This window comes from Mustela nivalis (genome assembly GCF_964662115.1).
Source record: "Mustela nivalis genome assembly, chromosome: 4".
In the NCBI taxonomy this organism is placed as follows: domain Eukaryota; kingdom Metazoa; phylum Chordata; class Mammalia; order Carnivora; family Mustelidae; genus Mustela; species Mustela nivalis.
The window spans coordinates 136,454,879-136,469,445 of record NC_139023.1 but is presented as its reverse complement, the minus strand read 5'-3'; the positions used below and the strand labels follow the sequence as shown (position 1 = coordinate 136,469,445).

The window sequence follows — 14,567 nt, the reverse complement described above, 5'->3', positions numbered from 1 at the left end:
GTAAGAATGATGACTCACAGACCTCTACCCCTGAAACAAGTAATACATTTGTATGATAATTAAAAAAATAAAAACATAAATGTAATATTAAAAAATTTATAGTTCATCATAAAGGGATTTGGAGAGCAGCTGCCTAGTGGAGGAAATTTTTGTGCTTAAACTTGAAATTTGACATAAACATTTAGCTCTGTCTTATTTTTATGTTAAAGTAGATTATTAATCAGCTAATATCTGACCCTATTAAAGAGGCATAATGAAACTTTAGAGATGATAGATGTCTGTTACCTTAATTGTGGTAGTGGTTTCACAGGTGCATGTGTATGTCCAAACTCATGAAGTTGTTTACATTAAACAGGTGAAGTTTTTTGTGTGTCAATTATACCTCAATAAAGTTAAAAAATGGATATGTAGTTAGGAATAAATACATGAAAAGTTTGGAAGAACATGTACCAGATAATGTTGATTATCTTGTGATAAGGCTTGGGCAGAAATAGGGTTGAGGGGTGGGACATTTAAGAAAATTTTTTGTTGTTTATTCCATATTCTTTGAAAAATTAAAAAAAAAACCAGTTAAATTGAGTGATTTTACAATTTAAATTGAGCATTTTAATTTCTGTTTATTTTCATAATTAAACAATTTCTAAAAAAGTATAAAAACTATTGGTACAAAGGTTCAAAACTAAAGATATTTCAAAATAAAATCTACACTATGAAAACAAAAGTTAAAAATACTTAAAGCTGTTTTATTTTGTTGTTTTGGAATCACAGGCAATTCCTAGGCCAAACTTCTGCCTTTCATTTTTTAAAAAATTTTTATTAAACTTTCATTTATTTATTTTTAAATTCTGTATGACACCATATGAACATATGGTGTCACATTAGTTTAAGGTATAAAATATAGTGATTCAACAATTCTTTACTTTCTCAGTGTTCATCACAGTAATTGTACTCTTAATCCCTATCACTTATTTTACCCACCCCTCCCCCACCTCCCCTCTGGTAACCATCTGTTTGTTCTCTGTAGTTAAGAGTCTGGGTTTTTTGGAAAAAACGTATAAACAACCACAAAACCAGTAAGAAAATGGCAATAAATATCTATCAATATTACTTTGAATATAAATGGACCAAATGTTCCAATCAAAAGACACAAGGTGATATAATAGATAAAAAACAAGGTCCATTCACATGTTGCCTGCAAGAGACTCATTTCAGACCTGAAAACACCTGCAGATTGAAAGTGAAGGGATGGAGAAATATTTATTATTCAAGTGGATGTCAAAAGAAAGCCAGAAAAGCAACAATTACCTCAGATAAAACAGACTCTAAAATAAAGACTATAAAAAAGGAAAGAAGGACACTATATAATAGCAAAAAGGACAACCCCACAAGAAGATATAACAACTGTAAATATTTAAGCACCCAACATGGGAACACCTGAATACATAAACTACTAACAAATATAAAGGGACTATTTGATAGTAACACAAATAGTAGGGGACTTTAACCCCTCACTTACATTGATGGACAGATCACCAAACAGAAAACCAGTAAGGAAACAGTGACTCTGAATGACAGACTAGAACAGATAGATTTAACAGATAAAGTGAGAACATTCCATTCTAAAACAGCAGAACACACATTCTTTTCAAGTGCACATGGAACATTTTCCCGAATAGATCACATATTAGGCCACAAAGCAAGTCTCAACAAATTAAAAAAGATCAAAGTCATATCATGCATCTTTTATGATCACAGTGCTATGAAACTAGAAAACAACTACACACACACACACACACACACACACACACACACACACAGAGTCTGAAAAGACCACAAATACATGGAGGTTATATAACATGCTACTAAACAATGAATGAGCCAAACAAGAAATCAAAGAAGAAATCAAAAAGTACATGGAGATAAATGAAAACATAATGGTCCAAAATCTTTGGGATGCAGCAAGAGTGGTTCTAAGAGCAAAGTTTATAACAATACCTGTTTAACAACCAAGAAGCAAAAAAATCTCAAATAAATAACCTCATCTTACCCTAAAGGAGCTAGAAAAGGAAAAACAGAACAAAACAAAACAAAAACCCACTTGAAATCAGCAGAAAGAAGGAAATAAAGATTAGAGCAGAAATAAATGATATAGAAACTAAAAAAAACCAAACAAAACAACAAATTTAAAAAAACAAAAAGCGGGGCGCCTGGGTGGCTCATTGGGTTGAGCCGCTGCCTTCGGCTCAGGTCATGATCCCGGCGTCCTGGGATCGAGTCCTGCATCGGGCTCTCTGCTCAGCGGGGAGCCTGCTTCCTCCTCTCTCCCTGCCTGCCTCTCCGTCTACTTGTGATTTCTGTCTGTCAAATAAATAAATAAAATCTTTAAAAAAAAAAAAAACAAAAAGCAAAAAAACCAAAACAATAGACCAGATCAATGAAACAAGGAGCTGTTTCTTTGAACAGATAAACTGATAAACCTCTAGTCAGACTCATTAAAAAAAAAACAAAAAAGAAGGAAGAAAGAAAGAACTCAAACAAAGAAACAATAAAAACAATAAGAGTCTGGGTCTTTGTCTTTTTTGTTTGTTTTGTTTCTTAAATTCCACATGAGTCAAATCATATGATATTTGTCTTTCTCTGACTAAATCATTTCACTTAGCATTATATCCTCTAGATCCCTTCATGTTGCAATGTTGCAAATGGCAAGATTTCATTCCTTTTCTAGGGCTGAGTAGTTCATTGTATATATATACCACCTTTTCTTTATCCACTCATCTGTGGATAGACACTTGGGTTGCTTCCATAATTTGGCTACTGTAAATAATGCTACAATAAACAGCGGTGAATATATCTTTCTAAAGGCTTCTTGTTTTCTCTGGATAACTACCTAGTAGTGGAATTACTGGATCATATGGTAATTCTATTTGTAATTCTTTGAGAAACCCTCTGTACTGTTTTCCACAGTGGGTGCACCAATTTGCTTTCCCACAAACAATGCATAAGGGCTCCCTTCTCTCCATATGCTCACCAACATTTCTTGCTTACTGTGTTTTTGATTTTAGCCATTCTGACAGGAATGAGGTGATATTATGGTTTTAATTTGCATTTCCCTGACGATTAGTGATGTTGAGCATTTTTTCAGGTGTCTGTTGGCTATCTGTAGTTCTTCTTTGGACAAATGTCCATTTATATCTTCTGATCATTTTTGAATTGTTTTGAATCTGTTTTTTGGTACTGAGTTATAGAAGTTCTTTATACATTTTGATATTAACCGCTTATCAAATACATCATTTGCAAACATCTTCTCCCATTTTGTGGGTTGCTTTTTTGTTTTGTTGATGGTATCCTTCACTTACAAAAGTCTTTTATTTTGATATAGTCCCAATAATTTAATTTTGCTTTCAGTTCCCTTGCCAAAGATAACATATCTAGAAAAATATTTCTATGGCTGACATCAAAAAGATTATTGCCTATGTTTTCTTCTAGGAATTTTATGATTTTATGTCTCACATTTCACTGTTTTGCATACGGTTGTTCAGTTTTCTGAAAACTATTTGTTGAAAAGACTGTCTTTCTCCCATTATATATTCCTGCCTCCTTTGATGTAGAATAATTGACCATATAATTGTGGGATTACTTTTGGGCTTTCTATTCTGTTCTGTTGATCTATGTGTCTATTTTTGTGCCAGATCATACTGTTTTGATTACTACAGCTTTGTAGTACCTCTTAAAATCTGAGATTGGGATACCCCCAGTTTTGTTTTTCTTTTTCAAGATTGCTTTGACTCTTTGAGGACTCTTGTGCTTCTATGTAAATTTGAGGATTATGAGTTCTAGTTCTGTGAAAACTGCCATTGGTATTTTGGTAGGGATTGCATTAAATATGTACATTGTTTTGAGTAAAATGGATATTTTAACATTTGTACTCCCAATCCACAAGCCTGGAATATTTCACCATGTGTTATCTTCAATTTCTGCCATCAGCATTTTATAGTTCTCAGAGTACAGGTCTTTCACTTCCTTGGTTAGGTTTATTCCTAAGTACTTTATTATTTCTGGTGCAATTGTAAATGGAATTGTTTTCTTAATTTGTCTTCCTTCTATTTCATTATTAGTGAATGGAAATGCAACAGATTACTATATATTGATTTTATATCCTATAACCTTACTGAATTCATTTATCTGTTGTAGTAGTATTTTGGTTCAATCTTTTGGGTTTTCTATATATAGTATTAGATCCTCTGCAAACAGTGAAAGTTTTACTTCTTCCTTATCAGTTTTCTCAGTTTTCTGCCATTGAGTATGATGTTAACTGTGGGATTTTATATATGACCTGCATTATGTTGAGGTATATTCCTTCTACATTTACTTTGTTGAGGGTTTTTATCATGAATGGATGTTGTACTTTGTAAAATACTTCTTTTGCATCAATTGAGATAAACATATGTTTTTTCTTCTTTCTCTTGCTTATGTGATGTATCATGTTGATTGATTTGTGAATAGTAAACCACACTTGCATCCCTGGAATAAATCCCACTTGACTGTGATAATTTTTTTTTAATGTATTGTTGAATGCGGTTTGCTAATATTTTGTTAAAGATTTTTGCATCTATGTTCATTAGAAATATTGGCTGGTAGGTTTTATTTTATTTTATTTTTTGTTGTTTGTTTTTTTGGTAGTGTCTTTTTATCCTTTTTGTATTAGGATAATGCTGGTCTTATGGAATGAATTTGGAAGCTTTCCTTCCTCTATCATTTTTTGAAATAGTTTGAGAAGGATAGGTATTTACTATACTTTTTTTTTTTTTTTTAAGATTTATTGTTTTTAGAGAAAGAGTAAAAGAGAGAGAGCACATGAGCAGGGGTAGGAGCAGGAGAAGATGGAGAGAGAATCTCAAGCAGACTCCCTGCTGAGCATCAATCTCAAAGGGTCAGTCTCATGACCCTGAGATCATGTCCCAAGTCAAAATCAAGAGTCAGATGCTTAACTGATTGGGCTACCCAGTTGCCCTGATATTAACTATTCTTAAGTCTTTAGTAGAATTCACTTGTGAAGCCATTTGGTCCTGGACTTTGGTTTGTTGGGAATTTTTTCATTACCGATTCAATTTCATTGCTAGTAATTGGTCTGTCCAAATTTTCTATTTCTTCCCAGTTCAGTTTTGGGAGAATATTTCTAGGAATTTCTCCATTCCTTCTAGGTTGTCCAATTTGTTGGCATATAATTTTTCATAATATTCTCTTATGATTGTATTTCTATGATGCTGGCTTCTGTTTCACCTGTTTCACTTGTGATTTTATTTATTTGTGTCCTCTTTCTGTTTCCCTGTCTCTCTTTTGATGAATTTGACTAAAGGTTTATCAGTTTTATTGAAGAAAAGCTCCTGGTTTCATTGATTTGTTTTAGTGTTTTTTTACTTTCTATTTCATTTATTTCTGCTTCAATCTTTATTATTTCCTTCCTTCTACTGGCTTTGGGTTTTGTTTGCTCTTCTTTTTCTATTAACTTTAGGTGTATGATTAGGCTGTTTATTTGAGATTTTTCTTGGTTCTGAGGTAGGCCTATATTGCTATAATGCTCCCTCCTAGAACAACTTTTGCTGCATCCCAAAGATTTTGTGTTTTCATTTTCATTTGTCTTCATGTACTTTTTTGATTTCTTCTTTGGTTTCTTGGTTAACCAATTCTCCATTCATTGTTTAATAGTATGTTACATAAGCTTCGTGTATTTGTGGTCTTTCCAGATTTTTTTCTTTTGAAGTTGTTTTCTAGTTTCATAGTGTTGTGATTGGAAGAGATGCATGATACAACTGCAGTCTTTTTTGAATTTGCTGAGACTTGTTTTGTGGCCTGTTTGTGATCTATTCTGGAGAATTTCCCATGTGTACTTGAAAAGAATGTGTATTCCTATTTTTGGATGGAATATTCTGAATATATATGTTAGATCCATCTGCTTCAAAGTGTCATTCAAAACCGCTGTGTCTTTGTTGATTTCCTATCTGGATGATTTATTCATTGATGTAACTGGGGTGTAAAAGTTCCCAACTATTATTGTATTACTATTAATTTCTTCCTTTATGCTTGTTAATAGTTACTTTACATATTTGGTGCTCCCATGTTGGGTGCATAAATATTTACAATTGTTCTATCTTTTGTTGGATGTTCTCTTTATGATGATGTGATGTCCCTTTTTGTGTGTGGGGTTTTTTTTTTTTTTTTTAGGTCTATTTTGTCTAATATAAGTGTTGTCACCCTAGCTTTCTCTTAGCTTCCATTTGCATGACAAATGTTTTCCAGACCTAACTTTCAATCTGCATGCATCTTTAGGTCTGAGAAGTGTCTCTTATAGATAGTATATAATTGGGTCTTGCTTTTTTATCTATTCAATCACATGTGTCTTTTGATTGAAGCATTTAGTCCATTTGCTTTTAAAGTTATTATTGATAATTTCTTCCTTTTATTAACATAACTTTCTGGGCCCAAGTTGGAGCCACTCCTGCCTAGCATATTAAAACTTAGATAACTTTTGAGACTTGTAAATGTTCTGCTTAACTAGAAACACGATCAGTCAATCCCCGAATGCCAAACCAACTCTGGGTTTTATTTGTTTTTATTTGTATTTCTTTACTCTTTCTTACTCAAACAGGGATGACTAAGTGGCTCTTGCCAAGATATTTTCTATTTTTCTCTTCCTTGTTCTTTATTTTTTATACTATAAAAGTTTTCTGGCTTTCTACCTCATTTTGCAGTTCTCCAAAAGGAAACTGTCCACTTACTGAAGTGTTTAAAGAAAACTTGTTTTATTACCTAAATTATCTAGTTTAATCATTTTTTAACAGTTTTTGTGACAAGGATGGAAACTAAAAGTGTAGGTAATGGCCTATAGGACAACAAGATGCTGCATAGATGCCTTGTGAACCCTTTGAATTCTCTGTTCCTTTCATTGTTACTGAGGGCTGTGGGTAAGTCACTGTCAGATTTGAACTCTAACAGTGTTCAGTTGTCCCTTGTGTTCAGCTCTCTGATCCAAACTTTATTTTTAAAATGTTTATTTAAAAAAAGTATACACACAAACATGCACACATACACACAGAAAAAGCATATGTAAACAAACAAACAAATCCCAGAAAGGTTCTGGAAGTCCTGTAAAGGTTCTGGGATAGTTATATTGGGAGTCTACAATGGGTGGCAGTCATTAGGGGACTCACAAAGCCTAATGTGAGTCCACGGCATAAATTACTTGGGTTCTTGGGAAAATAAGTTAAGAAATTAGATTGTTTAGACCATCAAAACCAAAATCTAAGTAGGAACAAGTAAAAGCCATCAGGGTATCTGCCATTATAAAGATAGTTTGTGTAATGAATAATATATCAATTGTTAATGACAACCTTATAAGCTAAAGTCTCAAAAGTGGTGGGGAGGAGTAGAGCACTTAAAAGCTGTTACTGGCACTTAGATCCTAATTCTAGGACTCCCAGACCAAGATAAATTGGTCATGGAATGAGTTAGATTGATACTCATTCACCCACCAACCTCAAGAAAATTTTGTGAAATGAGGCAATTTGAAAACACCACAAAACTCCCAACCCAGTGGCATATACCTCTTAGGTTTTAATTTGTCTTTCAGAGAACCAAGACTTAGCTAAAGAAATAGGATTATCAAGATTCAAAGAATTGAACACACTACATTTTGGTACACCTGCTTATTTAATGTCTAAGAACTATAGTCTTGGAAACTGTAGATATCTTAAAAAAAAAAAAAGATAAACTCTTACTAAAACAACTTAGAATTACAATGGCCATTATGGGGAACATTCCAATTAGACAAGATCATTCATGTAAGAAGTGTCTTGAAAGCAAGGACCCTAAAATCAACAAACAGAATAAGATACCTATTGTAATTGGCATGAAGAAGTCTCCAAAATGGTTCAAGATTCCAAATGGTTTCATTGAAAGATTCATTGCAAAAGGCTGATGAAAAATTATCCTACTTAATATGAGTACTCAGTCTATTAATCCTCCATCTGAACCACTTTTCTACTCTGAAGAGACCACAAGAGTGTAAACAAAAGTCCAAATTATTGGCCTTGTAAGTGCAATAGACCCAACACTAGGAACTCAAAACACTTTGGGCCTTTTCTGTTGTATTCTTACCGTAATCAAAACTCTGGTCTAGAAATTGATGTCTCACTTGCAATTAACTGGGACACTGGAAAAATGATTGCCCCTGAAAATTTTGACAAGTTCTTGACACCAACCCAAGTACCCCCAAGAGGGCCTCCATATGGGCCCCTCCCAGGGTTGATGGTTTCTAAGAGATTTTCCAGTCAACTGCTACTAGTTACCCCTTAAACCACCAAGGGGAAACTAAAACTAAAGTCAATAGAAAACCTTGCAAAATTCTGGTAAATACTGGGCTACAATTTCCACTTTAAATGGACTCACTCTGGAGCTCACAGAAAGGATTCTGGGAAAACTGGCAGAAGCTGGTGAAGGGTGATAGTTATCACCAGAATTAGCTTCCCTGGTACTCTATAGTGCCAGTCAGAGAGGAAGGTAAAATTCCTCTCTGACTGGCAGAGTTTCTTACTTCCAAATCCAGACCCATTGGTTATTGACCCAGGGACAACTATTGGTTTTTGTTTGTTTTTTCCTGTGTTCTGAGAATTTGGCTTGGCAACTGTCAGTTTTGGGGTACCAAAAATATGGTCCAACAGAAATTTGGGCTGTACTTCAATTTGCAACAGAGGCCTTACTGACAGTAACTAGCGCTCAACACTGTTGGGTAAGTCTTACTTTCCTTGGGCTATCTTTAGGAGTGGTTGTGGATCTTGGATCTATCGTATCTTTTGCACCCTCTTTGAGGACACCTCTTGGGTCCATAAAATTGTTCAATACTGCTAGCAATATTTACTATTTGTCCAAGTTGAAACCCAACAAGATATTTGGAAGGATTTTTAAAGTAGTTCTATGGTGAAAAGTTGGCCAAACTGAAAGCTGATATTTAGAGCCTGATAAGAACTTTTTCAAAGGCCTTTTCTCCTAAGATAAATAAAACTATGTACCCAGAGGGAAAGAAAAACATTCCAAAGACAAACAGCTTTTAATCCAGAACATGAGAAACTTCTGATTTGTATCTTAAAGATTCCCTATTAAAGAGAAGGAAACTGAGGACAATAAAATTGGATGGATGAATCAGTGCCTTGATATAGTCAGACTCTTTGGGGAATTGAAAACAGCTATACTACCAATTGAGGGCAACTGTACAACTGGTCTTACAAATTCAGTCTTTGCAAGAACAGAAAAAAGCCCTCTTACCCTTTTTACCAATCTCTAAACCTCCCCTATTCATCTCAAAGCCCTTGTAGATATTATAAAAATTCTGTACTTAGGAAACAAAAGTCCTTCTTGGAGGAATTTGTATTTTTTCTCTGTACCTTTGAGATGAAAATGTTCTGTCTGATCTCTAGAAACTGAGGCCATCTCTTTGAAACACAAAATTCAGGGAGGTAATTCTTATCAGAAGAGAACAAACAAACAAACAAACAAAAAAGGGAAACTGGAAAGGAATCAAATAAAAAATCTTAAGAGCTTTCTCCACAAATATTAGTAAAAGGTTTCAGCCATCTGAGCAGGTAACTTTAACTTACTTTACCTTCTAGAAACATGATTTAGATCCAAATTGTTCTTTTATAAACCGGTGAGTTTTGTATTATTGTACCTGCCTCATAGCTAAGAATTTTAATGCAAAAGCTATTAAGAGCTGTTTGCATATATCTCTGTGTATATGCATGTCCTTGTAGGTATGTTGCAGATTAAATTTTTTATCTCCAGATAGCAGTGCCAAAATTAAATTTTTTAAAAAGATTTTATTTATTTATTTGACACAGAGAGAGAAAGAGAGAGAGATCACAAGTAGGCAGAGAGACAGGCAGAGAGAGAGGGGAAAGCAGGCTCCCCGCTGAGCAGGAAGCCAGATGCGGCCTGATCCTAGGACCCTGAGACCATGACCAGAGCCTAAGGCAGAGGCTTAACCCACTGAGCGACCCAGGCACCCCATCAAAATTAATTTGTAAAGAACTCTATTTAACTGGCTTAAAGAAAATTAACTGTTTTTATAAATCAACTATATTCTCAGATACAAATAAACTAACCCCAATATTTTTCAAGTTCTCATGATTGAGGACAATCTTCAGAAAAAAAAGAAAAAAGCTAGTTTAAGTTTGTTGGTTTAATTAAAATAGGAATGTCTTTAGGAGTATCAGCATTACATGTAATGGGACATACAACTTTTATTTAGCCTAGAATTACAAAAAAGTCAAATAATCTCATATTATCTCTGTTACATAATTTGAAAGCAAGAATGAGAATGTGATGGTTACCTACTTAATGACTCATGAAATTTTCATGAATAATCTAAACATAATTGACAACAAGTAAATTAATTAGACATAAGATAAAAGTTTATAAATGAATTTTAAACAGTCATTATGTTATATGGTATGTCTATTTAAGTTTAAACAATAATTTTGCTTTATGGTGTGTCTACCTAAGAATAATTTCGAAAGGGGTGCCTGAGTGGCTCAGTCGGTTAAGCATCTGGCTCTTGATTTTGGCTCAGGTCATGATCTCAGGATTGTCTCAGTGTGTTAAGCTAGAGCTGGGTGCGGGGCCTGCTTAAGATTCTCTCTTGCTGTCCTTTTCCCCACCCCTCTAAAAAATTTAAAAAAGATAGTTTCTAAAAACCTTTTGGTAACTTAAAACCTTAAAATTACACTGAAATAAATTAAATAATGAATATGCACTGAATATCAAATAATTTCCAAATAAAATAAAATACTGAAACATGAATCACTGAACATAGGCTTATCTACTTTTGGCTTCCTTTTACAGAGAAACTAAAAATATTTGGGTCTATTAGTAAATATGTTTTGTGCCACACTGAAAAATTTACTATGAGGAAGAATATACTTTGAGAAATCATAAAATCTATTTATAAATTTGCCAACCCACAGAATGCTAGCATAATAGACAGTCCACAATTGCTTACTAATTAGTTTTTACTAGAAATAAGAATTCTGAGGGTTAAGAATCCTAATTAGCATATGTCATTAAAGCCACTAGAAATATTAAGACAACCATCTCTATACAAGCAAACTAGGATGTGTATTTAGTAAGAAAAGGTATGATGTATACAGATTATTTTTTTTTGTATACAGATTATTAAGGGGGAAAAATAATTTTGTCCTAAAGTAAAACAACTGATTGTTTCAGAATAAGAAAGAAAGAAAAAAAGGACAAAATCTGAATGAATATATACAGTTGTAGAAAATTTGTGGAAAGGAAATCTTGGAAAGGAATATTATGTGTAGTCAAACTGGTTTAGGTTGGATTTAAAAAATGAGTTTTAATATCAAAAGTATGCAGGTCAAATATTATTTACCAAATTTGTTTCACTATTCTCTAATGGAACAGTTACAAATTATAATCAGAGCTACTTTGCTCAATATTTGTTTTCTTTGCTAGAATTTAGCTAGGGCATAGCCATTAACTCCAGATAGCTGAAATTCCTGACTGGAACTCAGTTATCACAATACCCTTTGATATCCTCCACACACATATTAATAATGAAGTGGAGTCTTTTGTCTTGTCCTTACATGTTTCAGTTGGTGTATCTTTAGGAATATATCATGTTTTTTGAAACTTGACTAATGTTTTCCCTCTAAATTTTTTTTCAATGAAGTAAAGAAATTAAAGTGGTTGTAATGCCCAGTATAATCTAGATACTTACTCTATTATGAAGGATGCTATAGGACCCCTTCGATGTTCAGTTTTAGAAATAAAACAGAGAAGCTCAAACAGAACTGAGACAAGGCCCCTAAGATATAGACCCTACTCCATATTACACACTAGAATGTGAGAGGACTAATTTGTATTCTAGGAATATGTAATCACATATTTAGAGAGCATTTATTGGCTAACTAAATCTCTTACATCTTGTCCATTGTTACTAATTTGTCAAATAATCTCTGATATTTAAAATCTGAATAATCAAGGTGAGCTTTCAAGATCTTTGAGAAAAAAATATTTGAAAGGATATTTATTATATAATTTCTATACATACATGTTGAAGCAGATTTTGCATAGTTATCATCAGGCAATGGACTTGATATGTGGTCACATTATTTAAATTAGAAGGTGATTCATATTTTTAGCAAATGTTAAAAAAAAGTAATATGAGCCTCCAATCATTCTGTATTAACCTCATATACTGGATTCAAGACAATTTCATGTGTAACTTAAAACACGATATAAAATCATACTGTCATATTTAAATTTGACTATAGTTTCCCTTAGTAAGCTCTATTTTATAAATAAGCATGTAACCTTTATGCATAGATATAATTTAAAATATGTATTATAATTTAAAATATCTATTATGATCACAAAAAAGATTTTAAAAAATTTTTGGATTTTTAGTAAAGTTGGAAGTATAGTTAACAACTTAAAATGTTACTAAAAACTAAAGTACCTAACTTTAAGCCCTCAGTATTTAGCCTAAGTATGGGTGAGGTTCAAATTAACTGCGTTCGTATTTTCTATGAAACATAACACATATAAAATCTTGACAAATATTGTTTCATAACTACATTTATTCCTTTTTGAATTGATAGTACCAGTTTAGCATGATTAAGATTATAAGAGAAAATTCAGTTCCTTGATGGCAGAGGTAAAAATAAAGGTAAATCTTATGTATTATCTGCTTTTGGAAAGACTACAAAATCCCCATTAGTTTTTCTCTCCAAACAAACAAACAAAAAAATCAAGGCATCTTCTAAATAGTATTACAATTTCAGGCAAACTGTTATATTTTCAGCTTTAAGAAAAAGTTGAAAGAATGTTGCCCTAGTTAGTATATTAAGAACTACCTTACAAACCTTTTTCAGTCCTTGGTTACTCTGAAGGCTCTGAAAAGGTGATGGGTTTCAGATGAGCATTTCTTCTTTTCTGGGAGAGTGGAGGTTGGTCTTGCCTATTCATTAAAGACAGCTTGGTCCTTGGTCACTTTGAGGCAACTGTGGCCTCAGACTTGCATCTGTCCTCTTACTCCACTCAACTATATTTGGTAACTGAACTCATGTTTCAGCAGACTGCCACGATCAGGAATTCCAGCAGTGGGCTGGGAAGCAACCCTAGGTCTGAGGACTGGGTTCTTAGAAATTAAAGGCACTCAGTGTAGAAAGAACTATATTTATAGATATAATAAACATAGGATTTACACATATCCCTCTACACCCTGATCTTGTGGCTCAAAACCACCACCTGTCCTTTTAACATATTCTTAATCAATTAAAAGTACAGTACGTGATTCCAAGTAGAAAAAGGGACCTTCATAAGAAATGCTCTTCTTTATTATAAACTTCTGCTCTGTATATTTAACTTTTAGTCATATGATAGATTATCCTCAAACGGTAAATCCAGTTAACTATTTAAAAACTCAGCCACCTGCCAAATTGAGTGGGAAGTTCCACTATTGTCTTACTTCAAGTTGTTAATTAAAAGTTATTATAGGACTATCATGTGTATTAAAGACATAGTCTATGGTAGAATTAAATAGGCATAAGCATATAGGGACTGAATCTTATAAACACTGCAACGCTGAGTTCTAAGCTCAAGGCCTACCACCACGTTATGAGTATCTAACAAAGATTTATGGAAGAAATAAGTGTTGAATGAATATTTTTCAGCACAAATAGGAACCTTCTTACAGTTGTAATAAAATGTTTCATGACCATTTTATTACTTATTTTATAGCATCTCATTGTAACATATTCTAATATTCTGAACTTCCAAATAACAAATAGAACTAAGAAGAAAAGAACGTGTTTCTGTTCCGAGGTCAGGTAGCAAAGCAAAATCTAAGGGGGAAAAATAATCACAAAACCTCCCAGTTAAGTTAATTTGGAAATGAAGCTCTGAGTCTTCATATGTCTAAATAATACCATCACACCTGATCCAGTTTCTTATCTAAATAAGTTTTTTTTCTTTTTCTGATGGCAGAAAACTTATGGAGGTCTGCTCTTAAACTTTTTTTTACAGGCAAACCTGGTCCTTTACAAACGATTCTTGAAACTGGGTACTATTGTGGGCAGTTTCAGCCATTATATTTATTAGTAAGTGTTTTCAAAATTTATATTTCTGGGGGAAACCCTCTGACTGATGAATTTGTCTTCTTTTTACTAAAATCCCATAAGATAATAGTAAAAATCCAAAAGGATAAATATTGGTAAAGAAGATAGGAGATGCTGGAAACGGAAAAAAACTGTTGGCAAATGGTTAACATAAAAATCAAAGATCTAATTACATTAGAAAACCTAAATGTCTGCAGGACATGCTTATGAGAAGCAATAATTAGCCCCACAAAGTCCCTGAAAGGCTCAGGAATTATAGGCACCAGGCCCCTCCCTGAAAATTTTAATTGGCAGTTTTAACTATTTCTGGGAGTGAGGCAGGAGCTGAAAATAGGTAATTGGTTCAAAGAATACCCAAGAAGCAGTTAGACCCTA

At 33.3% G+C, this 14,567-nt stretch overlaps 1 protein-coding gene across 1 annotated transcript in view; it reads right to left on the bottom strand.

Annotated features, from left to right (window-relative positions):
* The window catches only part of LOC309863902 (palladin-like), a gene marked incomplete at its 3' end in the record, with an annotated part of 214,018 nt that extends 200,934 nt beyond the window's left edge, over positions 1–13,084 (bottom strand). The window contains exon 1 of the mRNA XM_082729143.1: positions 12,939–13,084. The remainder of the gene's footprint in view (positions 1–12,938) is intronic.
* Positions 13,085–14,567: the final 1,483 nt, after the last annotated feature.